Consider the following 18,648-nt stretch of genomic DNA (forward strand, 5'->3'; position numbering starts at 1 on the left):
CCACATGTGATTCCATTTCTGTTCATTAATTATGGAGAAGTTAATAATTGCTAAATTGCCAGCAGTAAAAAATAAATCATTCATTACAGAAAAAGTAGAGTTTTTGCAAAAAAAAAAAAATCAAGAACATTCTATTGGCTTTGGAGCTTCCGACATGTAAAACTTTTACCAATAAATATATACAGCTCATCAACTTGCTTAACTTTCTATGTAATTTAAGCTTGATTTTCATTCAAATAGTACAATAGTTAATATTTTATTTCATATTTTAAAACTCATTGATTAGTCATTTAGTAATTTTTTTTCTAACAAGTCTATCTCACTTTTAGAAATAAACCTCTTTGAAGAAATAGTAAGCTTGACTTCAAATTTTCAATACTGAGTAATTTTGAAAGCATGCCAATACAAAAAAGAAATTATATGGATAGCCTCTAATATGGTCAGAGATGTTAGCCAAAAGCGTAGCCCTCAAAAAGAAAGGGGGGAAAAAAGCAGAACAGAGGAATGCTTATCTTTATAGGGGACTACCTGTGCCCTTTAAAAGGTGTTTATTTAAAAATTATACATATTTACAAGGTAGTTATTTACATTTGCTTAGAGCATAAGTCTCCTTACTAGACTAAATCACATATTTTTTTGTAGTGATTAGAGAACATTTTGGTCACTCTGGCAGTGAAAGATATGTTGGAAACCTTAAAAAAGTAAAACAAAATAAACCTAAATGTGTCACAGCAATATTCAGGCCACATCAGGTCATAATAAAAGCATCAAAGCTGGGGGTCCTCTGTGGTCAGGATTTGCCAAGTCCTCTTGGTCATCTAAGTTACTGTTTACAGTGCTTTCACTTTGCCACTTCTGCATTCAAAACCCTGTAACTTTCCCTCAGTCTCCTCTAAGTAAAACACTAATATCATAGCCTGGCATTACAGTGCTCAGTAATCTGGCTTTACTTGTATTCTACACTAGTTCTCTAACTAGAACTCTTTCTAGCTCTACAATATTCACATGCTGACATCATTGCCAGTATTATTTGTAAGGAAAATACCCTCTTCCTCTCCCATGTTTCCTGGGGGCATATTAATTAAGTAAGAAAAAAAGTTTGAGAATGGCAGTCTCTGATTCTCTCCTTCATACTCTCACTCTTTTCTGAAGATGCAAGATGGCTTATCTAGTTGGAAACCTTGGAATTTGCATACCTGCAAGGTGCATGAAATATCCTGTGTTTTCTTGCTGATAGTAAATTAACGAAACAGGCTCGGCTTTCATACACCAGACAGGCTGCAGTTTTAACAAGGGACAAATTCAATTTGTAGGTGAATTATTAGGATGACCCTTTGGTTGCTTTTTCTAAGCCAAACACTTTTACCCAGCCCTTGCACTAACACAGTAAATGTGGTTCTCTGTCTGACTCCTCTATTTCCTAACCAATTTGTACTTTTTAATGGAGTGAGGGATGTGCTTTAACATTGCTCCTTAAATTTCAACATTAGGCTGTACAAATCTTACACTTGGATCAAGTTTGTTACTTGCTAATCATCACTAAAGACACATGACCCTTCACTGTCTTAGTCATGTCATTCCCTCTGCCTAGAACAGCCTCCTGTTTCCCATGGCTACCTGATTAAATCAGACCTCAGGATCTTCCTCTACCGTTTTTCTCCCAATGAATGGCGTGAGCATCCAACTAGTCGTCATTGCCAGAAATCCAGATACTCTCTTTGACCCCTCTCCATTCTTTCCCACTTTAACAACCCATCATCAGGCTTGCCAACATCATCCCACAAATCTCCCTTGAGCGTTTTTTGCATATCTTCATCACCATCACCACCACCCAAATATAACCCACTGCCCCTCCTTCATGAACCACTGCCATAAGCCCCTAAGTCTGTCTTCCTGCTTCCACCTTGTCTCTTGCTTCCAAACTCTCAACCTTTCAGCCAAAGTGATCTTTTCTAAATGCAAATCTGATCATGCAGCACATCATGTTGGCCTGCCCAACAGCACACATTTTTAAAACATTCCGTGTCTTCTAGTTGCACATAGAATAAAGATTTACTTTTTTTTTTGAAACGGGGTCTCACTCTGTCACCCAGGTTGAAGTAGAGTGGCACCATCATAGCTCCCTGCAACCTTGAACTCCTAGGCTCGAAGCAATCTTCCTGCTTCAGGCTCCCGAGTAGCTAGGACTATAAGGTGTGTGCCCCCACACCCAGCTAAGGCATAAAGATATACTTTTTAAAAAAGGCAAAATTTAATTTCTTGTTCAGGCTGTTTGTTCCTGTGTTCCCTGGCTTTCTCCAGGTCAATTACCCTGGTTTTCTTACAGTTGCTGGTTTCGGTCATCTTCTCTTTTCATCTTCAGGATTTTGTACTTGTGTTTCCCTAGACCTGAAATACTTTTCCTGTTTCTCTCCATGTGCTTAACTTTCAAACCTCTGTTCACTTGCCACTTCTCTGAAAATTATTTTATGACTTTCTTGACTGAGAAAATATTTTCATTTTTTCCTCATGGATCTAAATTCCTCTACTTTGTGGAACTTGTCCCATTTGTGATTTTGCATTGCATTTATTTCCCTGATTATTTGTAAAATATCAGTCTATGTCACCAAACATAAACCCTATGAGGACAGAGGCTGGAACTGATTTTGCTCACATAGCGCAGTCCTGGCACATAGTAATTGTTCAATAAATATTTGTTAAGTGTATATATAAATGCATAGATGGATAGACAATTTCCCAAAGTAGCTGCAGTATTAAATTAAAGCCCCCTCTGGCCTATTAATTGATTCTTTTGGGAACAGCAAAACTGGCCAACCAAGGCTAGTCTTTAGGACTGTGGTGTAATTGCATCTGCTTGGTTGTAATGTCTCTTGGGGAGAAATATCCCTGACTGAGAGTGATCAAGGAAGGGAGTACAATTGTCAGAGGAATCCTGTAGGTATAGAAATAGAGCTGTGGAAAAGAAAGTGATTTTCAAAGAAAGGTAAATAAATTGATTTCACTACCATGTTAAAAAAAAAATGCTTACATGCCAATATCCAACTGATTTACTTAATTAAAAATTGACTGAAAATATAGTAGTGAATACAGTAAAAGGTCTATCTTCACAGAGCTTACATTGTAGGCTTGGAAAAGTAAAAGCAAAGAGTAAACAATTCTTCACCTATTGCTGTTGGTATAAATTGGTACAACAATTCTGGTAGAGGGCTTACCAACAACGACTCAAGCTGAAGAAATATATATATACATACGCACACATGTGTATTATACATGTCTGTGTGTGTGTGTGCGCATATATATATATATATATATATATATATATATATATATCCCTTAATTATATTTGTGGTTATACATCTACAAAATTGCACAAATTTTTTTCCTTAAAAACGTGCACAAGAATGTGTAGAGAAGCACTGAAAAAATATAGAAAATCAGCAAAATGTTCATAGACAGTTGAAAAAATAAATTGTAGTGTATTCATAGAATAGAACATTTTAGAGTAATGAGCATGGGCAAACCAAGCTACAGCCAACACCAGAGCTGAGTCTCACAAACAAGGTTGAACAAAAGAAGCCAGCCAAAAATGAGCACTGACTGTATGAGTCCATCTATGTAAAGTTGAAAAACAGGCAGAATTTATCTTTGGCAGAACAAGCCAGGATATAAATTATCTTGGGGGATTGGTGATTGGAAGGAAGAGTGAGGGTTTCCAGGTTGTTCATACTCTTCAGTCACTGGATTTCATGGGTATAATCATTTTGTAAAAATTAAGTAAGCATTTCTTTTATAATTTAGGTACCTTTTGGTATATGTGTTAAATATAATTAAAAACTTATTTTTTTATTTTCATACCTCTTTTATTTCCTTCTCAATTATTTTTTGTCATTTCTACTTTTCTGGAAAATTTGTCATTTCACATAAATTCTCCAATTTAATGGCATAAAATTATATTTACAACATTATCTTATTATGTTTAAATCTGACCGTATGTATAAATATTCCCTGTTTTCTTTCCTCATATTTGGACTTTCTATTTCTTTCTTGCTCTTAAAATAACTTTTCTGCTTTTTTAATCTTTTCAAAGAACAACACTGATTTCATTGGCCCTATTATGATCCCCAAGTAACAGGTGGGTCATAAAGAAGTTAAGTAACTTGCCTGAGGTTACACAGGTAGTCTGACCCTGCTCTCCCCACCACTGAACAAACTAACTCACACAGGAAATACACATGCAATACTACTTCTAAAGATACATAAAATCACACACACACACACACATACACACACATACATGCACACACATATTTGCATAAACTCTGAATTTATACTGGATTTACCTGCAGAAAGGACACTAGAATTGACTGGGAGTACAGAAGGTCACATGAAAACTAACATTCTCTGTGATATTTTTCCTGTTTGTTTTGTAGAGAATGGAGCTCACTATGTAGCCCAGTCTGCTCCTGAACTCCTGGGCTCAAGCAATCTTCCTGCTTTGGCTCCCCAAAGCACTGCTTCTATAATGTTTAAAAACACTTATAAACAAAATAAATGTACAGAATTTTGTTATCCATGGATTGAATTAAATTAAAAATGAGAACAGATATAAAAGATACAAAGGTCAAACCATCCCTTCCTGATCTTTCTCTTGCCCTTCATGTTAGCTCATCACTCCCAAGGCAACCCAGCCTTCAGAGCCAGACTTTCTCACGCTGCCAACTTTTTACATTCTTACCCTGAAGCCATTTCACCTCTGCTGAACCACATCCCTGATGTCAGAGAAGGACTTTGCTTTATATTTGTGTATATAAAGAGCCTATATGGTTCACTTTCTGAATATTTCTTCTTTAATGATTAAAAAAATCTTGGTGTCTGGGAGCCAGGCACAGCCAGGTGGGGTGAGGGTAGGAGGCAGAAACTTGCAATACATGAGCTCCATCAGCTATTTCAACATATCTTTGCTCCCCAGCTAAATATAATAGAAAGTTTCTTAAAGTCTTAATCTTATGCATCGAGTCCAAACAACTAATTCCTTGCCTTATACATACTGCAAACTTATTCACAGTTCATAATAAATAATCGGTTGGAAAGTGTTCTGAACAAAAAGTATTCTCTTTGTAGAACTTAGTAGTGCACCTGAATGCTTACAAAAAAATGTTTATTGAGGATTACCAGCATAATGATGTTAAGTACTTTTACATGTTTAGCACCATGCTGGGGAAATACTATAAAAACTTTCTTATAATTAACCTCCTACTCAAAAGGTTATACATGATCCAAACTTTTTCCTTTTCCTCCCAACACTGAGGAATGGCATACAAAGCAGTCTTGAGGTTGAGTACAAGTGATAAAGAAAAAAAAAATTAAAAGAAAGGGAAAAAGTTTCTGCAAACTTGTTGCTACACATTAGTCTTACATGAATGTATTCATTAATTACATTAAAGCTGAATGGACCACATTACCTAAAGTTGTACAAGTAATTGCCCCAAAACTTAACTTCCCCAAGAAACTGAATAAACAAAAGTAAACTCTCTCTGAAGGAAGTCACATCTATCTTAGACCTTGATGAACCTTGAAAATAATTTTCTCTAGGCAATGACTAGCAAGCAGCAGAAGATAACATGCTCACAAAGAAGTAAGACAACGTGAAAGATGTCAGAAGAAAAAATAACAGAAACAAATCTGCCAAGACATCAAATATTAGACTTATCAGACAAAAATATTAAAAACAATTATGTTTTTAAGCAATGTACCCATGTAACAAACCTGCACAGGTACCCTGAATCTATAATAAAAAATTAAAATAAAAAACTATGCTTACCAGGTTCAAAAAAATAAATAGCAAATGAAAGAATCTGTAGAGGAGAAGAAAGTGCAAAAAAGATTTGAAAAATAACTAAATGTTGGAATTAATAATACAATAACTAAAATTAAAAACTTGTTAGCCACATTTGAACATGTATCCACAACAAGAATTGCCAAGCTGGAAGACATATCAGAAGAAATTACCACATATGCAACAAAGGTCAGTCTCACGAAACTTAAGTGGTAAGTGCTCAAGACATTCAAAATTTAAAAATAAAAAGCATAATATTGATCTTATATAATCTCTTCCCAAGAACAGAAGAAGCAAAAACACTGCACAACTCAATATCTGAGGACAAAACAGGAAAGGAACAACTTTAGGATAATCTCATTTATGAACACAGATATAAAAATTCTAGGCCAGGCACAGTGGCTCACTCCTGTAATCCCAGCACTTTGGGAGGCCGAGGCGGGCGGATCACGAGGTCAGGAGATCGAGACCATCCTGACTAACACGGTGAAACCCCGTCTCTCCTAAAATTACAACAACAACAACAACAAAAAAATTAGCCAGGTGTGGTGGTGGGCGCCTGTAGTCCCAGCTACTCGGGAGGCTGAGGCAGGAGAATGGCGTGAACCCGGGAGGCGGAGCTTGCAGTGAGCTGAGATCGCGCCACTGCATTCCAGCCTGGCAGCCTGGGTGACAGAGTGAGACTCTGTCTCAGAAAAAAAAAAAAAAAAAAAAAAAAAAAAAAAAATTCTAAACCAATTACTAATAAACTGAATTTTGCTATATATATAAAATGAATAAAACCATCAATAACTTTATCTCAGGACTACAGAATAAGTTGAACATTGTAAAATCGATGAATATATATAAAATAAACAGAAAAAGAGGTTGGTTAAACAAAACTTTTGCCAAACTGAAAATAAAAGGGAACTTTCTGAATATATGAGTTTTCTAAAATAAGCTATAGCAAATATACATGATGAATAAATGAAAGCTCCTTTTTGATATCATGAACATGATAATGATGTTGCTATCAACCCTTTTATTAAACTTTGCATGTGTTACCTTATCCAACAGGGTAAAATGAGAAATTAGGCATACAATGGGACTGGCAAAGCAGAATTATTCAATAAATTCATACTCGGACAACTGATTCTGCATTGGGAGATTGGATACCTACAAAGCAACTCACACAAAGCTCTTTTCAGATAGGCTAAGGATTTAAAACTTTTAAAACAGAATATAGCAGAAGATTGTTTTAACTATGGGGTAAAGAAAATTTCTTAAACATGGTACAACATAAAAATCATGCGTAAAAATATCTGTAAATTAGACTAGATTAATTTTAAGTACTTTTGATTATCAAAAACTTATAGAAATATATTTCAATAAAGATGGTGGAAAGTCAAGTGATAGCTGAGAGAAAATATTTAGAAAACACATATTACTTATAAAAGATAAGTATTTAGAAAATGTATATTACAGAATGTGTATGAATCAAAAAGAAAAATAAAAACATTAAAAATAGGACAAATGACACGTCTTAAAACACAAACGACCAATAAGCTTGTTAAAATGTTAACTTCATTCGTAACTATGGGAATGCTAATTAAAACCATAAATGATCTATCTTTATAATTCACAATTTTGTCAAAGAATTATGTCTAATACTTTCAAGAGTTGGTGAAGACATGGAACACTTGGAATTCACAAATAGCCACTAGCAACAGAATTGATTTATAAATTAATGTATATTCATATTATGCAGCAGTGAAAATAGACAACTATAGCTATGTAAAGCAATATGGAAAAATATTTAAAAATAATTATGAATGAAAAAAATACCAAGCCACCAATGAAAACTTGTAGTAGGATTTCCTTTACATAAAGGCAAAAAGAGTCAATGCTGAAAAGTGTATTGTTTAGAAATACAATTGCATGACATAAATTATAACATAAAGTTCAGAGAGTAGTTACTTTGGGGTGGGAGGTTAGTAAGAGACTTTAGAGCTATTCATTTCACAGGAAAGTGAGAGGATTTTATGAGCCCAGACTGAAAGTTTCATGAGAGCAGAGACCAACATTTTCTCTTCTCCATTTTATTTCCTGAGCCTAGAAAAATACATGACACATTGTATTTGGTCAACAAACATTAGGTTAAATGGAAGAATAAATGCCCTTTGTAAACTGTAAAGCTATGGAAATCATGACATTTTTATTATTATTTACTGTAGTTTATTTGATATAATCAAATAGAAGGTAATTAGTTTTAACATTCAGGGAACATTATTGAAAGTTTTATGTTAACCCAGAACACTTTGGCAAAATAAATTAAGTTTTTAGTTTCTAAATTTGTGACAATTCTAATTATGTTTAAATTGCCACATGAGGATGAAATAAATATGAAATTTGACTTCAGGTGAGCATAATTTGAGAAGCAAAGAAAAAAAAAAGATAAAAATTTCATTTAGTCAGATCTGCAAGTTCTACTATATAAGGTTTTTTTTAAGAAAATATTTCACAAGTTGAAAGTTTGTGAAATGTGGTTAACATGGAAGTAACTGAACGTGTTTGTGAACTCAAATGCCCCTCTACCAATGTGTCTCCAATTAGAAAAAGGCATCAGATGAATTAAACGTTAATTATATTTGAAGTGTGGAATGAAGCCATAGTAATCCATTGTACATTTGCCAGTTTTCTGATTTTTTGGCTCCATTATCCAATTGTCCTGCTGAAATGTCTGTATATTGTATGTGAAAAATATGTATTTGCATGTCCATTAGGCAAAGTCATATAATCCACACGATATATTGCTCCCGGCTGTGTTTAATGGAATCTATCCAATGAGTGAGCAAAGTCTTCAAGTTACAAACAATATTCAAAGAAGACTTTTATCTCAACCAGACACTATGTTTTGGTCATGTTATTCACCCAGGATATTTTTATATACATATAATTTGAGACAGATCACCAATAACAGAGATTTGTTTAGAGGAAGAATTGCATGTTTTGAAGGTCAAGCTTATTATTTTATTTAGTTTTTTTCCACCTATTGGCTTGTCACATCTCTGGAATTATGTCCAACTAAACTTGAAAATATTGTAAAATGTCATGAAAGAAATATGTTGAAGAAACGTGGTTTATTCATGAAAGAAATATGTTGAAGAAACGTGGGCAGCCTACACATATTAATAGGATTTCTTTGCACCCACCTCGGCAACTAATTCTGAATATATCTCCTTAATATATTTAAGAGACAAGGTGATAAAAGATTAGAGAACTGTTTTCTTTCAGAAGCTGGCTCATCTAAGAAAGCACCAGTATTTGAAGAAAGTTCTCTTTTCAAAGTTTGGGTTTCCATCTGTATACACACAGAATAGTGTATTATGCAAAAACTTTTGGTTTTTAAAATGGCAGCCAAAGTTGCTATCTGTCTGGATCTATTTTGGACCATTGTATATTCAATATAACATAAAAAATAGACCTTTTAATGTTGTAAGTAATCTAAAATTGGTGTGTCCAAACAAATTTTACAAATTACTGTAGGGTTCAGCAAACTGTGTATATAATGACACTAATATCTCTACTTTTTGATATCCAAATTCTTTCTTGGAAGAGACTGGTTTCTTGAAAAATGCCTGCACAAATTCAGGCTTATTTTATCATATGGCAAAATAAAATAAAGAAATGGGTACTCTGCCATACAACATGAATGCTGGCACTGAATACAATGTAAAATATTTTGATCAAAATTATTTAGACAGTAGATTTAAATAACTTCTTGATTTTTAACTATAATGATAGACACACTTTCACAAAGATTTCATAAATGAAACCTATTAATATCATGTTTTAGTTTTCAGTAATATGTATGATATCAAATATCCGTATTGAATGGATATTCATCAATAATTTGGTGTTTTTAAATATCTAGATGTCTGGTTTTAATCAGAGGAAGTCTGGGGATAGTTTACTAAATTTGTTTCCTTTTTTCTATGCCCTGTTCAAAATCTTCCAGCCTATCTCAACATTGATTGAGGATGGGTAAAGAAATCAACTTTTTTTCAAATCTCATAGGCCTATTAAATTGTTTAATAAAAAGATTTTCTGTCTTTCATTTTATTTACAGAGATTTAGGTCTAGTCTAATCTGTTCAACCTGTTAATCATTGTCAGGTGCCAGATTCTAATTTGTTCTCAACATGCCTGTTTGACTTTTCATTCCATATTCTTTCAGTTAAATTTCGATTACTTATTTGAATGTTATTTAATACAGCTCCTACATTTAAAATAAAACCAGCAGGTAAAATGAATTCTGGCTTAGTATAAAGAAGTTGTTACCAAATTAGTGTTACATATACAGATGGATGTGGCTTAACAACAATGATTTAGACAAAAGAAACAATGACTTGAACTGACATGTATGGCTGTGACTCAGCCTCTAACGAGCTTGTGAATAAATCCAGATTTCAGCACATTGATCCAGTTGCTTTCAGTACCTCTAGAAGGCGGTATATCAAGAATCCCCATGCTACTGTTTGAGAAAACAGATTCTGCTGCTACCTAAGAAATCAACTGCAAGGCATTTTTGTAACCTTACACCACATAAGGAAAAGCTGAAAAGCAGTACTAATACATGCAAACTATATCACTTGGAGAAAGATGACCTAGAATATCACTTTTAATATTTGAGTATTTAAATTTTTAGTAAAATACTATTGGCCTAAAGAAGAGGAAAAACATCTTTAAAAACAACAGCAAAAATCTCACACAAAAAAATCTAACATCCACTAATACATACATATTCATCTTTGTGTTGGGAAAATCTAAAGTAGAACATTTTGGTGGACTTCCCACATCCTATTTTAACAATATAGGCATGCTGATTACACTATCTAGATTTAATTTGAGTTAAACATATCCACATGATAAAAATATTGCTTTGTACTATTAGAGTGGTAAATCTAAGTGGCATCCCTAGTCCTTAAACAAACATAGATGGCAATCCAATCTCCTAGTTCCCCTAAACTGTGCCCTCATTAAGGCTCAAAGATGGATTGAAAGGGAGCAATCCTGGAGCAAGGGAAACAAGAGGGAGAGATAGGATGGTTAGTTCCAAGGCTCGGGGATTGCCTGGAGGCCCCCAGTATGAGGATGTCAACAATGACACTTACTGGGTAATTACACACAAAAAAAAGTGAAAAACACCATGGCTTGAATTTGGGGATAAGGAATCTCTGGGATCAAAAACAGTTGTGTCAAAAGGAATGAGTCAGAATGACATGTATCAAGTCAGTGGTTCCCAACTTTTCGGCACCAAGAACTGATTTCCTGGAAGACTATTTTTCCATGGATGGTGAGTAAGGGGCTGGGGATAGTTTCTGGATGAAACTGTTCCACCTCAAATCATCAGGCATTAGACTCTCATAAAAAACTTGCATCCTGGATCCCTCGCATGCACAGTTCACAATAGGGTGCATGCTCCTATGAGAATTTATGGCCCCACTGATTGACAGGAGACGGAGCTCAGGCGGTAATGCTGCTTGCCTGCCACTAACCTCCTGCTATGCAGCCCAGGTCCTAATAGGCCACAGGTACCAGTCTGCTGCCCGGGGTTGAGAACCCCTGGTGGAAGGATTATTAAAAGGAATGTTTAGAAGCACATTAGTGTTAGTTTCAAATGTTATTATAGTAGCAACATCCTTTTCGGTAATGTCAGCTTCCCTAAACTGTCCATGCCCTGAGAATCTGAGATAGTGCCTAACACATAGTAGGCAATGAATTCTTAATTTTAAAAAATTTGCTGTGATTTTGTGCATTTTGTTGAAATCTGTTTCATGTGTAAATCTCATCTAAAGGCAGTACCCAGTACGTCTTTCCCTTACTCTCTTCTGGGGTTCCCTATTTCCTGACACCAAACTTAATTTGAATTCCAGCCATTTTGAAAACCCCCAGATGTAATAATAAAAAGAGAGCAGAAATGAAGCCAAGTTACTCCAAAGGTCCGAATCTAATATATAGAACAAAGAAACCCAAAACTCCACAAGCTAAACAACAGTGAGTTTTAAATTCAACCTAAATTAAAAGGTAGTAGGCAAAACTATTTGCAAAAATTAATCAAGAAACAATGAAAACCCGTACATCTGTTACTCCAGGAGAAATAGTGAAATTCTCATTGTGACTTTTTTTTTCCATTAAACCAAATGGAAATATTTAATTCAGTTTAATATCTGTACAGATACCCCATTTCATTACTCTTCACTTTACTTCATGCTGCAGATACTACATTTTTCACAAATTGAAGGTTTGTAGCAGCCCTTTGTCAAGCAAGTCCATTGGTGCCATTTTTTTCCAACAGCATTTGTTCACTTTGTATCTCTTCCACATTTTGATACTTCTCAGGATATTTCAAACTTTTTCATTATTATATATGTTATGGCGATCTGTGAAGAGTTATCTTTGATGTTACTATTGTATTGGTTTGGTGTGCAATGAACTATACCCATATACTACATCAAAGTTAATTGATAAATGTGTGTGTTCTGACTGCTTGACATATTTAAGAAAGGATAAGTACATCAAATATGACAAAATATACCAACCTAATCATAATAAAATACCTTTGAAATATGAATGATTTTATTCTTATTCTCAAGTGTTTAATATATTTAGACAAAGATTTAAGGGAAAACTACTCATAGCTACCATGCAGAAGTCAAGACAGCCCTGGGTGGGGGTGGAAATAGTATTTATTAATAATGAAAATTGAAGCTCCAAGGTTGTAAAATAATTTCTCCTGGTCACACAGCTACTGACCCAAATAAAGCTCAAATGTGTTTGTCAAACTCTAAAATTATGCTTTTCCCAAGGTGGACAATGTTGAAGTGACAGTTAAATTTGGCTCTCAGAGCTAGTGGTTGGGAATACATCAAGAGAAGTACTGTCATCCTTCCCTTTGTATTCTCTAACATAAACATTTACTTCTCTGATATGTCAATAGTCACATTTTTAACATAGCCATCTTATAATTAAGTCTACTTAAAACACTGTTAAATTGGAAATTTAAATGGTCACAAAATTACTTGTCATGAAAGCATGCATCTTTCTCAAGTTTCAGCTCCACATTATACTTCCTATCCATTCAAAAATTTTTTGAGAAATTGACATAGTCAAATAAATTTATCATATTGAATGTTTTATTTATATTTAAAACTATTTCTATTTCAGTTTTCTGTTATATTTACTTATGATCAAATCTGAATTCCCAAACAGAGTAAAAACTAAAGTATTTTTTCAGAGGTCCAAGGGACTTAAGCTTACTAGTATCGAATACTCTCTGGTAAAACCAACAGACAAATAAAAACTCATCTATTATCAATAATATTTTAATAGTTTTATGCCTAAGCACCTAAGCATCAGGGACAGGACTCTGAATGATATTCAATGCATATTTAAATCGACATGGTAGAAAATGATCATCAGAGTCAAACAATTGATGGGTAGGGCAACATAATACTCAATAAAACCATTCAAGGTTTTTTTTGCCAAACAAGAAGGTCTTGTAAGACCATGTGCTGCTAATGTAAAGTGTTTCCTTTCTCTAACTTTAGTTTTTATTCTCAACCTTGCAACTGCCACACACTCACATACGGATAATCAACTCCTCCTTCTGGAAGGAAACGTTTCTTCTTTTATTTTATGACGTCTGTTCCTTATTCCTGTGATGGTGCTGTTGAAGCACACCCCTTCTTCACTAGATTACATGGGTGAATTTGAATAGACGGACACTGGAGGGGACCAGCCCAGCACACTCACTTGAATTGTCCCTTAGCTTTTCAGGCAGTTCGAGTGCCTTTGAAAAGAGTGGGAATAAAGTGACTGCTGATTAAGCAAAGGGTTTGACATGGGAATAGGTTTGTCAATTGTTTGAAAGTCACACTGCCTAGACTACAACTTTTAAAATGTAAATGCATGACACAAATACTGCCCAACAAAATAGGATGGAATTGATTGAGAGGGCCACAAAGGAGAGCCAAAGCTGTATTCCAGCAATAAAGAAAAATATAATCTGGTGTCAGAGAAAGATAATGAAGTACTTGATAGATGTTATCTTCAAATTAATAATCCAAAATTATGTTTAGTTTTAGTTTCTATAAAAGTTATTTCTTAAACATTTTCAATTTCCAGAAAAATTTTCCAGATGCCTGATTTGTCAGATTGGATTCCCTGAATAATTTTAAATAGGCTAGAGTAAAATACTACTTACCAAAAAATCAACTTTTCTGGTAATACATCAGTTTAATTTCCAGGCCAAAAAATAGTTAAATTTTACAAAATTCCATGCTGATCAATTTTATCGGAAGCTTCTTCCATCCAACTTAGAGAGCTGACACAAAGATATAGCTTTCATGTTGTGTAGGATAGGGAAGGATTGGGTGCTACATAATTGTTTCACTGATCAAGGTTGATTTTGGTCACTATTTTGTCACTAATAATGTTAATGGAGAAACAAATAAGAGCCTCGATGTTAGATACATTAAAAAAGAACACTCATTTCTTCAATCCCCAAGAATAATAACCAAAAAAGGCATCAAAATGAAGTTAACACAATCATAATTTACATATTAATATTAAAATACTTCTAGGAATAAAAAAGGGAAAGGAAAAGAAAGACAAATATAAAAATAAATGAAAGAAAAGGGCATGTATTATTCATAATCACTAATTCATGGAATCACCTAAGTGCCACCAACAGATGAGTAGACAAAGAAAATGTAGCATATGTATGCAGTGGAACACTATTACAGCCCCTGAACCATTCTGTCCCTGTGTCCATACATGTTATATCTGTTTTTTTTTTATTTTTAATTTTTGCAGGTACATGGTAGGTGTATATATTTATGAGGTACATGAGACACTTTGACACAGGCATGCAAGCAATGCATAGTAATCATATCATGGTAAATGAAACATCCATCCCATCAAACATTTGTCCTTTGTATTACAAACAATCCTATTATACTCTTTTAGTTATTTTTAAACGTACACTTTAATTATTGACTATAGTTCCCCTACTGTGCTATTAAATACTAGGTCTTATTCTTTCTAACCATATTTTTAATTCCAGCAACCATCCCAAATTCTTCCCCACCCCCACTACCCTTCCTCCCCACCCCCACTACCCTTCCCAGCCTCTAGTACATGTTATGTCTGTTTTAGAAGCAAATTAAATCAGAAATATAATTTGTTTATTTAAAACACTTAAGCATGAACAAGCACACTTTTTTCCACAATGCATGCCTCACTAACAAAACCTTCAAACTTTTGCATTAGACATTTCTGTTTTTCAAAGTTCCATCATGGCAGAAAAAATAGTTTTTTTTTTGTTGTTGTTTTTTTTTACTCTTCCCACGCTATATCTGTATAGCAGCACTTCCTCCCTCTCTCATATTTCTTGCAGGAAGTTCAGATCCCTTGTTGTCTAGGTGCCCTGCACAGACTACTCGCCCACCTAAAGCCATAACTGGTCTCAATGAAAGAAGATGCCTTCTAGATCAATGAACCCAAACTCTGAGAAGGCATTTAAATAATCTTCTGTTACTTGCCTATGCCCTTTAGTCTTATCTCTCTCTTCAGCCAACTTCTAGATAAAACTATTCAAATACAAAGTTCTCAACAAAAGGAATGGCTTTTCCACATCCACCTTCCCACCGTGTTACAAAAGTTTGCAAGCAGACTTTACCACTTCCAAATCGGTTGTAAAATATAACTGTAAAGATTATGGCCAGAGACTGGGCGTGGTTGCTCACACCTGTAATCCCAGCATTTTAAGATGCCAAGGCGGGTGGATCACTTAAGGTCAGGAGTTCAAGACCAGACTGGCCAACATAGTGAAAATCCACCTCTACTAAAACCATGAAAATTATCCAGGTGTGGTGGCAGGCACCTGTAATTCCAGCTACTCGGGAGGCTGAGGCACAGGAATCGCTTGTTCCTGGGAGGTGGAGGTTGGAGTGAGCCGAGATCGCACAGCTGCACTCCAGCCTGGGCAACAGAGCAAGATTCCATGTTTAAAAGAAAAAAAAAAAAAAAAAAGATTATGGCCAAAAACTCATCATTTAAATAAGTATTTTATTTGCTTGAAAAACTCAGATCAATAAAGACATCTAAAGCAAAATGGACTCAAATGTGTCTTCCCTACATCTCTTACCTTAATAAATACATTATTCTCTTCTCAGTTTTGATTCATCAGGATACTGAATCATATCGTGAAGAATGTTGCTGCTATACTGAAAAACCCTGAAGTCACAGAGGCTTAACAAAGTAGTATAATTCCGGCTCACATCAACATCTTTTTTTTTTTCTTTTTTTTTCTGGTTCAGAGGACTTCACGGTGATCTGTCAGGAAACAGATCTCTCTTTATCTTCTGGCTGCCTACTCTTTCTTCAGCCAGTGAATAAAACAGAGATTGAGAGAAGACACATTTGCTTCTTATCCACACATCACTTCCACTCATCACTCTACATTGGAGAATTATTCACATGCCCTCCCAACCCCCATATTCAAGGTGGGGAGAGCTGAGAAAAGTAGGTCCCTGGCTGGACAGCCACTTCTCAGCAATAAAACTATACAATAGAATAAATGTATTAATCTTTGGTGGAAAGCTAGCATTTTTCCTGCAAAATAATCATATGCAGTAACAGTAAAATGCTTGTGGAAAAAAAGAAAAAAAGGTTCATTTTGGCCGGGCGCCGTGGCTCATGCCTGTAATTTCAACACTTTGGGAGGCTGAGGCAGGTGGATCACCTGAGGTCGGGAGTTCAAGACCAGCCTGACCAACACGGAGAAACCCCATCTCTACTAAAAATACAAAATTAGCCAGTTGTGGTGGTGCATACCTGTAATCCCAGCTACTGGGGAGGCTGAGGCAGGAGAATGGCTTGAACCTGGGAGGTGGAGGTTGTGGTGAGCCAAGATTGCTCCATTGCATTCTAGCCTGGGCAACAAGAGCAAAAACTCTGTCTCAAAATAAATACATAAACAAAATAAAAATTTAAAAATGGTTCATTTTGTTGATATCCATTGAGCTCAGGTAATATTTGACTAAAAGCTGACAAACAATAGAATAAAAAGAACATTGCTTGAAATAAGAATGTTAATAAAGCTACTCTGATGATAGAAGTAAAAATATTGTGACCTTATAGTCTTATCTATAGTTGTACAACACTGAATGCTACTTTTCACTAAAAATTGTATGTCATATAAGTATTCAATTTTCATCACCCCCTTTAACTGTTTCAATGCCTTTTCTACCTCTTATTAGTGGAAAACAGGCCAGCTATTGCCAAGAAAACACGTGATGATACTGCTACTTTAATGATGATGAAGAAGAACACTTATTTGGGTGACTCCTTTTTTTTTGATAGAGTCTCACTCTGCCACCCAGTTTGGAGTGGAGTGCAGTGGCACGATCTCGGCTCACTGCAATTTCCGCCTCTGGGGTTCAAGCAATTCTCCTGCCTCAGCCTCTTGAGTAGCTGGGATTACATGCATGTGCCACCACCCCTGGCTAATTTTTGTATTTTTAGTAGAGACAGGGTTTCACCATGTTGGCCAGGCTTGTCTCAAACTCCTGACCCCAGGTGATCTGCCTGCCTCGACCTCCCAAAGTGTTGGGATTACAGATGTGAGCCATCGCGCCTGGCTGAGTGATTCTTATATCCCAAATACTGTTTTTGTTTGTTTTTGTTTTTGACTCTTACTTTAGGTACAAGGGAAACATGTGCAGGTTGGTTACATGGGTAAATTCTGCGTTGCCGAGGTTTGGTATATGAATGATCTGCCACCCAGGTGGTGAGCACAATACCTGATGGGTAGTTTTTCAAACCTTGCCCCTCTTCCTCCTTCCCCTTCTAGTAGTTCCCAGTGTGTATTGTTCCCATCTTTGCAGACACTGTTGTTTGCATATTACATACAAACTCTTTTAATCCTACTATGATCCCATAAGGTATAAATTGTTACATTCACTCTCTTAGCAAATGAGGAAACTGAAATTTAAATTACCTACATAATGTAATCCACAAGTGGCAGAGCGGACATTTTGAACTCAGGGAGTTTGGCTCCAGAGCCCAAGCTTTTAAACAATATGCCATACACTCTATTTTAAATAAACTGTTCTTTTCCCCAAAGAGCCCCAGCTCCATCAGAACACATGAGAACAGAATCTGCAAGAACTTTTATACCTATGGTATCTACACCTCCTCAAAGATCCCTAATCTTTCTCTGTGTGTCAAAAACTATTTTAATGAAACTTCACTTTCTTTCAATTCTTAATAATAAATTGATGAGTGTATGAAAACAAAAAGGTTGTCATTATAGGTTTGTATCCAAGAAAGAAATAAGTGTTGTAGAAGAGTAAGTAATGCTCTTAGGCTATAATGAAGGTCTGTTTGCTAGAACTTAGAATGGGAAGGAAAATGATTTCTAGGCACCTCCATTAGCAACCTCTAATTTTCATAAAGTACAATGGAAAGCAGTTTCAGTGGAATTTTACCATGATATCCATCATAGCAAAATTCTTCTCAACATAGGACTAGAAGGAAGGTTCCTTAAGCTGATAGAGTATCTACAAAATCATACAATAAACATTAGACTTAATGGTAAATTATTTAAATGGTGAATTATGGCCATTTCTGTTCAACATTTAGCTGAGTTCCTAGCTAGTACAAGAAAACAAGTAAACGAAATAATACTTATATGAATGAAAAAAGAGAACTAAATCTGTAATTATTAGCTAAGTTTTTAAAATGATTTTTTATGTAGAAACTTCGAAA

The sequence above is a fragment of the Macaca nemestrina genome, chromosome 3, assembly GCF_043159975.1.
Source record: "Macaca nemestrina isolate mMacNem1 chromosome 3, mMacNem.hap1, whole genome shotgun sequence".
NCBI classification, from domain to species: Eukaryota; Metazoa; Chordata; class Mammalia; order Primates; family Cercopithecidae; genus Macaca; species Macaca nemestrina.